The 9,598-nt window shown below is 40.0% G+C and overlaps 1 non-coding gene across 1 annotated transcript; it reads right to left on the reverse strand.

Moving 5' to 3' along the window:
- Positions 1-5,778: 5,778 nt before the first annotated feature.
- Positions 5,779-5,882, reverse strand: LOC114927379 (small nucleolar RNA R71). Its single transcript, XR_003817686.1, has one exon. It is a non-coding gene; the product is annotated as a small nucleolar RNA R71 (small nucleolar RNA).
- Positions 5,883-9,598: the final 3,716 nt, after the last annotated feature.

Genomic DNA, 9,598 nt, shown 5'->3' on the forward strand with positions numbered 1-9,598 from the left:
TAGCTTAATTCATGTAGAACAGAAGTGTTTGTCAGGCACGCGTTCATAAAGGAGAAGGATGATGAGCGTCACACATAATCATCACCTTCATCACGTTCTTGGGTGAGAATGGATATCTTAGAAGCGAAATAAGAAGAATTGAATAGAAAACAGTAGTACTTGCATTAATCTTTGAGGAACAGCAGAGCTCCACACCTTAATCTATGGAGTGTAGAAACTCTACCGTATGAAAATACATAAGTGAAGGTCCAGGCATGGCCGAGATGGCCAGCCCCCTAAAACGTGATCAATAGTCTCCTAAGATGAACAATGGAATAAAACTGAGACCAAAGATCCAAAGATGATCAAAAGATGCCTAATACAATAGTAAGAGGTCCTATTTATAATAAACTAGTCACTAGGGTTTATATGAGTAAGTAATTGATGCATAAATCCACTTCCTGGGCCCACTTGGTGTGTGTTTGGGCTGAGCCTGAGTGTTGCACGTGCAGAGGCCATTTGTGGAGTTGAACGCCAGTTTCTGTGCCAGTTTGGGCGTTCAACTCTGGTTTTGGATCCTTTTCTGGCGCTGGACGCCAGATTTGGGCAGAAGGCTGGCGTTGAACGCCAGTTTACGTCGTCAATTCTTGGCCCAAGTATGGACTATTATATATTGCTGGAAAGCCCTGGATGTCTACTTTCCAACGCAATTGAAAGCGCGCCATTTCGAGTTCTGTAGCTCCAGAAAATTCACTTTGAGTGCAGGGAGGTCAGAATCCAACAGCATCAGCAGTCCTTTTTCAACCTTTGAATCTGATTTCTGCTCAAGTCCCTCAATTTCAGCCAGAAAATACTTGAAATCACAGAAAAACACACAAACTCATAGTAAAGTCCAGAAATATGAATTTAACATAAAAACTAATGAAAACATCCCTAAAAGTAACTAGATCCTACTAAAAACATACTAAAAACAATGTCAAAAAGCGTATAAATTATCCGCTCATCACAACACCAAACTTAACTTGTTGCTTGTCCCCAAGCAACTGAAAATCAAATAGGATAAAAAGAAGAGAATATACTATAAATTCCAAACTATCAATGAGACATAGCTTCAATCATATGAGCGGGACTTATAGCTTTTTGCCTCTTAAATAGTTTTGGCATCTCACTTTATCCATTGAGGTTCAGAATGATTGGCATCTATAGGAACTCAGAGTTCAGATAGTGTTATTGATTCTCCTAGTTCAGTATGATGATTCTTGAACACAGCTTCCTTATGAGTCTTGGCCGTGGCCCTAAGCACTTTGTTTTCCAGTATTACCACCGGATACATAAATGCCACAGACACATAATTGGGTGAACCTTTTCAGATTGTGACTCAACTTTGCTAAAGTCCCCAATTAGAGGTGTCCAGGGTTCTTAAGCACACTCTTCTTTTGCTTTGGACCTTGACTTTAACCGCTCAGTCTCAAGTTTTCACTTGACACCTACACGCCACAAGCACATGGTTAGGGACAGCTTGGTTTAGCCGCTTAGACCAGGATTTTATTCCTTTAGGCCCTCCTATCCACTGATGCTCAAAGCCTTGGGATCCTTTTTAATTGCCCTTGCCTTTTGGTTTTAAGGGTTATTGACTTTTTCTGCTTGCTTTTTCTTTTTCTTTCTATTTTTTTTTCTATTATTTTTTTTTTCGCCCTTTTTTTTTCTTTTTTTCTTTTGTTCTTTGCTGCTTTTTCTTGCTTCAAGAATCATTTTTATGATTTTTCAGATTATCAAATAACATGTCTCCTAGTCATCATTCTTTCAAGAGCCAACATATTTAACATTCTTAAACAACAACTTCAAAAGATATATGCACTGTTCAAGCATACATTCAGAAAACAAGAAGTATTGTCACCACATCAATTTAATTAAGCTAAGTTCAAGGATAAATTCGAAACTCATGTACTTCTTGTTCTTTTGAATTAAAACATTTTTCATTTAAGAGAGGTGATGGATTCATAGGACATTTATAACTTTAGGACAAAGTCACTACTACTAATGATCATGTAATGAAGACACAAACATAGATAAGCACATAATATAGAAAACGAAAAGTAGAGAAAGTAAGAACAAGGAATGAATCCACCTTAGTGATGTCCTTGAGCTCTTCTATGTCTCTTCCTTGTCTTTGCTGCTCCTCCTTCATTGCTTTTAGATTTTCTCTGATTTCATGAAGGATGATGGAGTGCTCTTGATGTTCCACCCTTAGTTGCTTCCAATAATTGTGTGGAAGAAAATGTATCCCCTGAGGTATCTCAGGGATCTCTTGATTTGCAGTCAAATGTTCTACCACTGATCTATAGACCCTTGATGGAAGCTTTTGTCTTCCCTTTCCTCTTTCTAGAGGTTTCTCTGGCCTTAGGTGCCATCAATGGTTATGGAAAAAACAAAAAAAGCTATGCTTTTACCACACCAAACTTAGAATGTTGCTCGCCCTCGAGCAAAAGAAGAAAGAATAGAAGAATAAGAAGAAGATATGGAGGAGATGTGATGCCAAGGCATCTTAGGCTAGTTTCACTAGCATTTTTTTGATAGTTTTAGATGTTTTATGCATTTTCTTGAGCTTAAAGTAACCAAGAATGGTTAAAAGAAGAACAAAGCAATGAACCATCCAAACAGTATGATTTTGATGCAAATTCCATGAGTTTTTAGTTATATTACTTGAATGCTATGAATGGAAGATTTCTCATGAAATTTTGCAAGACTTTGATGCAATTGTTTGGATGATTTCAGGGAAGAAGAGGCTAGGCAAGGAAGCAACAAAGTCAATAAAGGAAGCTTGAATATCACATGTGGAGTTTAAGTTCCAGTTTAAGCCTAAACTGGAGCTTAAACGCCAGAATCATGAAGGCTAAGAAATGCTGAAACTGAAGTTTAACCTCCAGTTTAACCTTAAACTGGAGGTTAAACGCCAGAATGAAAGTCTCACCAAAGAAGCATTCCACGTTTAACCTCCAGTTTAACCTTAAACTGGAGGTTAAACGCCAGAATGAGAATGCCAATCAGGAAGCATTTCCACGTTTAACCTCCAGATTAACCTTAAACTGGAGGTTAAACGCCAGAAATGGGAAGTGCACCAGGGAGCCATTTCCACGTTTAAGCTCCAGTTTGACCTTAAACTGGAGCTTAAACGTGTTCGACCAAGTTTTCTCCTCCAGGGTTGCTTTCTCCATTTCCACGTTTAAGCTCCAGTTTAACCTTAAACTGGAGCTTAAACGTGTTCGACACCTCCAGGGCTACCTTTTCTATTTCCACGTTTAAGCTCCAGTTTAACCTTAAACTGGAGCTTAAACGTGTTCGACCTCCAGGATGCCTTCTTCCATTTCCACGTTTAAGCTCCAGTTTAACCTTAAACTGGAGCTTAAACGTGTTCGACCTCCAGGGCTGCCTTTTCTATCTCCACGTTTAAGCTTCAGTTTAACCTTAAACTGAAGCTTAAACGTGTTCGACTAAGTTACCCTCCAGGGCTGCCTTCTTCCATTTCCATGTTTAAGCTTCAGTTTAACCTTAAACTGAAGCTTAAACGTGCTTCCACAAAAGGCATCACTGGAAGTGTCTGGCGTTTAAGCTACAGTTTAAGCTTAAACTGCAACTTAAACGCCACTCTTGGAAAAGGTTTCTGGGCCAACAATATTGCGGTTTAAGTTAGTATTTGAGCACAAACATTAACTTAAACTTACTCTGGTATGAAACCCAATTGAATATCATGGTTTATGGGATTGGGCCTGAAGGATTGATGAGTCTGAAATTTCAATTTATTGAGTCATGTGTCATTATTTGATTATCACAAAGTTGGCTCAATGAATGTTACAGATTTTGGATCAACAGCCTCATCAAGATTATGGATCATAAACCCCAAGGCAAAAGGAAAGCAGGGAGAGGACTCAAAGCCCAAGAAACACAACAGAAGCTCAATATAGAAAGTGTATAAATAGGATAGAATTTAAGTTAGGAGGCACTTTTTACTTTTGCATTTGGCTAGTTTTCATATCTTTGTAATTGAATTCAGAGCTATGACTCACTAAACCCCCTTTCATTGGGTTAGGGAGCTCTATTGTAATTCAATGAATCAATAATAGTTTATCTTCTTCTTCAATCTTTTCTCTTGAATTTTGTTAGAAAGCTTCTCGATCTAATTCCATTGGGTAGTTGTCTTGGGAAAGAAACTACCCATAATTGGAATCCTTCGGAACCTTGGGAAAGGAATGGAGGATTCATGCTAGAGAAGCTTTCTCACAGTGAATTGGATTGGGGTTTGGATGGATATTGTGACATGTAATCCTACCAAATTGTGGTTCATGAAACTGTGTGGTATAATCAGTGATCGAGCATCATCTCTTCTTATGAACATTTAAACCAAGGGATTGGGAATTTGTTCGTTTTTAGAGAGAATTGGTGAGCCAAGGGATTGGGATCCAATCATATAAGATTGCCAAGCAAAATTCAATGAACGCATTGGTTGAGGAAGAGATAAACATGTTTTGATTCGGAGATCTCAATATCTCCTATAACCCAATGAATTCCCCATTTCTGATTTCCACTTTCTCTTTACATTCTGCAATTAAATTCATGCAATCACCCCCATTCCCTTTAATTTCAGCAATTTAGCTTCTGCTCTTTACTTCATGCAATTTAAGATTCCGCCATTTAAATTTCTTGTCATTTACGTTTCCCGCTAATTTTACATTCCGCAATTCTCATCTAAATCTTGATTCCGCTCAACTAGAACACACTTCTAATCCGAATTGCTCACTCAACCAATCCTTGTGGGATTCGACCTTACTCTATTGTGAGTTTTTACTTGACGATAACCGGTGCACTTGCCGGAAGGAATTTTGCCGATCGTGCAATTTCCTAAATCGTAGCATAACTAGTTTATGCGCATCAAGTTTATGGCGCCGTTGCCGGGGATTGGTTTTCGATTGACAATTCTCAAATTGGAAGTTAACTAGATTGAGCATTTTTTTTTTGTTTTGATTAATTCAGTACAAGTTACTTGTTGAATTTTAATTTCTGCACTCCGTTACATGCTTTCTTTCTTTATGCCTTTAAATTCAAGCAACTAACTCACTGACTCACTAACTGTTTGAATTAATTCCTCAACTGCTCTAACCATACTCTTCCATTAACCAAGAGTATTTCACTTGTTTGTTGCCTGTGCTGTGTTCTTGCATGACAGGTAGGAGAGGAGAGACATCAACTCCTCCATATACCGAACCAGAGAGGACCCTTCATAGACTGAGAAGGGAAGCAAGAGGGAAGAGAGTACTGGGAGAAGAGGAATCTGAAGGAGAATCTGAGGACAATTTTGAGGAAGCTTTAGATCTCAACATGGATAGAGAAGTTCACAACCATGAGAGAGCTGATGGAAACAATGCCATTCCTGAGAGGAGGGTTCTTAGTTCATACATAAACCCAACCTCTGGGAATTGTGGTAGCAGCATCCAGAAACCACCCATTCAGGCCAACAATTTTGAGCTCAAACCACAGCTAATATCACTTGTGGAGAATCATTGTTCATTTGGTGGAAGTGCTAATGAAGACCCAAACCAACATCTCACAAAATTCCTGAGAATTTGTGACACTGTGAAGTCCAATGGAGTCCAGGAAGATGCATATAAACTGCTTTTGTTCCCATTTTCACTTAGGGACAAGGCAGCTAAGTGGCTGGAATCATTCCCAAGGGGGAGCCTAACAACCTGGGATGAGGTGGAAAGCAAGTTTCTGGCACGTTTCTACCCCCCACAAAAGGTCAATAGGCTTCGATCTGAGGTTCATACGTTTAGACAACAAGATGGTGAAACTCTCTACGAGGCATGGGAGAGATTCAAGGATTTGACAAGGAAATGCCCACCAGACATGTTCCATGACTGGGTGCAATTGCATATTTTCTATGATGGACTGTCTTATGAATCAAGGAAGGCTGTAGACCATTCATCAGGAGGTTCATTGAACAGGAAAAAGACTGTGGAAGAAGCCATTGAAGTGATTGAGACAGTGGTTGAAAACGAGTACTACTATGCATCAGAGAGACACAACACTAAGGGAGTCATGGAGCTGAACCATGTTGATACAATTCTAGCCCAAAACAAGGTGTTTGCCAAGCAACTAGCAGAGCTCACCAGGAAATTAGAAACAAAACAAGTGGCTGCAATTCACACACAAGATCAAGAGGAAGAAAGCACTGAAGGAGGTGATTGGGAAGAGGTCAATTATGTAGGAAATCAACAAAGGCAACCATATGATCCACATTCCAACACTTACAACCCAGGCTGGAAAAACCACCCAAACTTTGGGTGGGGAAACCAGCAAAACCAACATAACAAGTCCACATACCAAAACTCCAACCAAAGATCATACCAAGCCACATAAAACACTTACTCTCAACCACCATATCATAGCCAAAATAATCAACCTGCTCAACCTAATCCGAACCAACAATTTCAAGATCAATTAAACAGGATAGAAGAAATGCTTGCAACCATGAGTCAAGACATAACCGAATTGAAAGCTTTTAAGGAAGAAGTAAATTCTAACCTGCAAAACCAAGGAGCTGCCATCCAGAAGCTAGAAAATCAAATTGCGTATTTGTCTAAGCAAACCCCTGGGACAAGCGTTTCTCATGCTGCCAAGGCTATTGCAAGGGAAGAATGTAAGGCCATAACCCTCAGAAGCGGAAAGAATCTAAAGGAGATCTCAAAGGAAACCACAGAGGATGAAGCAAAGGAAAATGTGAGAGATAAGGAACAAGGACAATCTTTTACATCGTCTGCAACAAAAGAAAAAGAAAAAGAGGTCCTGAAGCCTTATACACCTAAAGCACCATATCCTCAACGTTTGATGAAAAGTGAAAAGGATGGCCAATTCTCCAGGTTCTTGGAGATTTTCAAGAAGCTTCAAATCAACATTCCGTTTGCTGAGGCAATAGAGCAAATGCCACTCTATGCAAAATTCTTAAAGGAATTAATGACCAAGAAAGAAGCTGGAGAAACGAGGAAACTGTGTTGTTAACTGAAGAATGCAGTGCCATCATCCAACACAAATTGCCTCAGAAATTGAAGGATCCAGGCAGTTTCCAAATCCCCTGCATCATAGGAGAAGTCATGGTGGAGAAGGCCTTGTGTGACTTAGGGGCCATTATCAATTTGATGTCTCTAACAATGATGAGAAGAATGAAGATTGAGGAAGTTAAACCAACAAGAATGGCCCTCCAATTGGCAGATCGAACTTTTAAATTCCCTCATGGGATAGTTGAGGATTTGTTGGTGAAGGTGGGAGATTTTATATTTCCTGCCGATTTTGTGGTGTTAGATATGGAGGAAGAAGCCAAAGCTTCAATAATCCTGGGAAGACCCTTCCTGGCTACTGCTGGAGCCATCATAGATGTACAAAAGGGTGAACTCACTCTTAGACTACATGATGAGAAATTGGTGTTTAACGTATTCAAAGCAATGAGCTATCCATCAGAATCACTAAGGGAATGCATGAGGGTGGATGTAGTGGACATTGCAGTACAAGAAACTTTTGAGGAAACAACAAAGGAAGTGGCAGAGGAGGAGTTCACCAAGGACATAGAAGTTAGTGACATCAAGGCTGCTGAAACAACCATGCCAAACATGCCAGAGATAGTGAAGAAGAGAAGGAAGCACCAAAACCTGAGCTCAAAGCATTGCCCCCTAATCTCAAGTATGCATACTTGGGTAGTGATGAGAGTCATCCTGTTATCATTAGCTCTGCCCTGAGTCAAGAACAGGAAGAAGAATTGATCAAGGTGCTACAAACTCATCAAGATGCCATTGGATGGACCCTAGCTGATTTGAAGGGGATAAGTTCATCCATATGCATGCATAAAATCTTGTTAGAAGAGGATGCTAGACCCTCCATCCAAGCTCAGAGAAGATTGAATCCCGTCATGAAAGAAGTAGTACAAAAGGAGGTCATGAAGTTATGGCAGGCAGGGGTAATCTACCCCATTTCTGATAGCCCATGGGTTAGTCCCATCCATGTAGTTCCCAAGAAAGGTGGCATAACTGTGGTGCCAAATGAGAGGAACGAACTCATACCCACAAGAACTGTCACTGGGTGGAGGATGTGCATAGACTACAAGAAGCTCAATGAAGCCACCAAAAAGATCATTTCCCACTCCCATTCATGGATCAGATGCTTGAAAGGCTTCAGGACATGCTTACTATTGCTTCTTGGATGGATACTCAGGCTATAATCAGATAGTAGTTGATCCTAGAGATCAAGAGAAAACATCATTTGTTTGTCCATATGGAGTTTTTGCCTATAGACGCATGCCCTTTGGATTGTGCAATGCACCTGCCACTTTCCAAAGATGCATGCTGTCCATCTTTTCGGACATGATTGAAAAATTTATTGAGGTCTTCATGGATGATTTTTCTGTGTTTGGAGATTCTTTTCCCAGCTGCCTACACCACCTTGCCTTGGTGCTTAAGAGGTGCCAAGAGACTAACCTAGTATTAAACTGGGAAAATGTCATTTCATGGTCACAGAAGGAATAGTCCTTGGCCACAAAATCTCTAATAGAGGCATGGAGGTGGACAGAGCTAAGGTGGAAATCATTGAAAAACTACCTCCACCAAGTAATGTCAAGGCAGTTAGGAGTTTTTTGGGACACGCTGGGTTTTACAGAAGGTTTATTAGAGACTTTTCTAAAATAGCCAAACCTTTGAGTAACTTGCTTGTCTCTGATACACCCTTTGTATTTGATAAAAATTGCATGCTAGCCTATGAACTTTTGAAGCAAAAACTTTCCTCTGCACCTATCATTGCCCCACCTGATTGGAACTTACCTTTTGAACTGATGTGTGATGCATCAGACCTTGCTATTGGGGCAGTGTTAGGACAAAGGAAAGACAATTTGGTACATGTGATTTATTATGCCAGTAAAGTCTTGAATGCTAACCAAAGGAATTACACAACCACTGAAAAAGAACTCTTGGCAATAGTCTTTGCATTTGACAAATTTAGATCCTATCTCATTGGATCTAAAGTCATTGTCTTCACTGATCATTCAGCTTTAAATACTTACTTGCTAAACAAGAATCCAAACCAAGACTTATTAGATGGGTTCTTTTGTTGCAGGAATTTGACATTGAAATCAAAGACAAGAAGGGTGTAGAGAACAAGGTGGCAGACCATTTATCAAGGATACCATGTGAAGAAGGAAGCGCACAAAGCACACATATAAATGAGTGCTTTCCTGATGAACAACTCATGGTAATTCACAAAGCACCCTGGTTTGCAGACATAGCAAACTTCAAGGCCACTGGGAGTTGGCCGTTGGAATTTAACAAGCATCAAAGGAAGAAATTGGTAAATGATGCCAAATACTTCATCTGGGACGAACCATACTTGTTCAAAAAATGTTCGGATGGCATACTCAGAAGATGCATATCAGAGGAAGAAGGAAGGGAAGTCTTATGGGACTGCCATGGCTCCACTTATGGAGGACATTTTGCAGGAGAAAGAACAGCAGCTAAGGTGTTGCAGTGTGGTTTTTATTGGCCCACTATCTTCAAAGATGCAAAGGAACTAGTGAAGCACTGCCATG

The sequence above is a fragment of the Arachis hypogaea genome, unplaced genomic scaffold, assembly GCF_003086295.3.
Source record: "Arachis hypogaea cultivar Tifrunner unplaced genomic scaffold, arahy.Tifrunner.gnm2.J5K5 arahy.Tifrunner.gnm2.scaffold_355, whole genome shotgun sequence".
Lineage (NCBI taxonomy): Eukaryota > Viridiplantae > Streptophyta > Magnoliopsida > Fabales > Fabaceae > Arachis > Arachis hypogaea.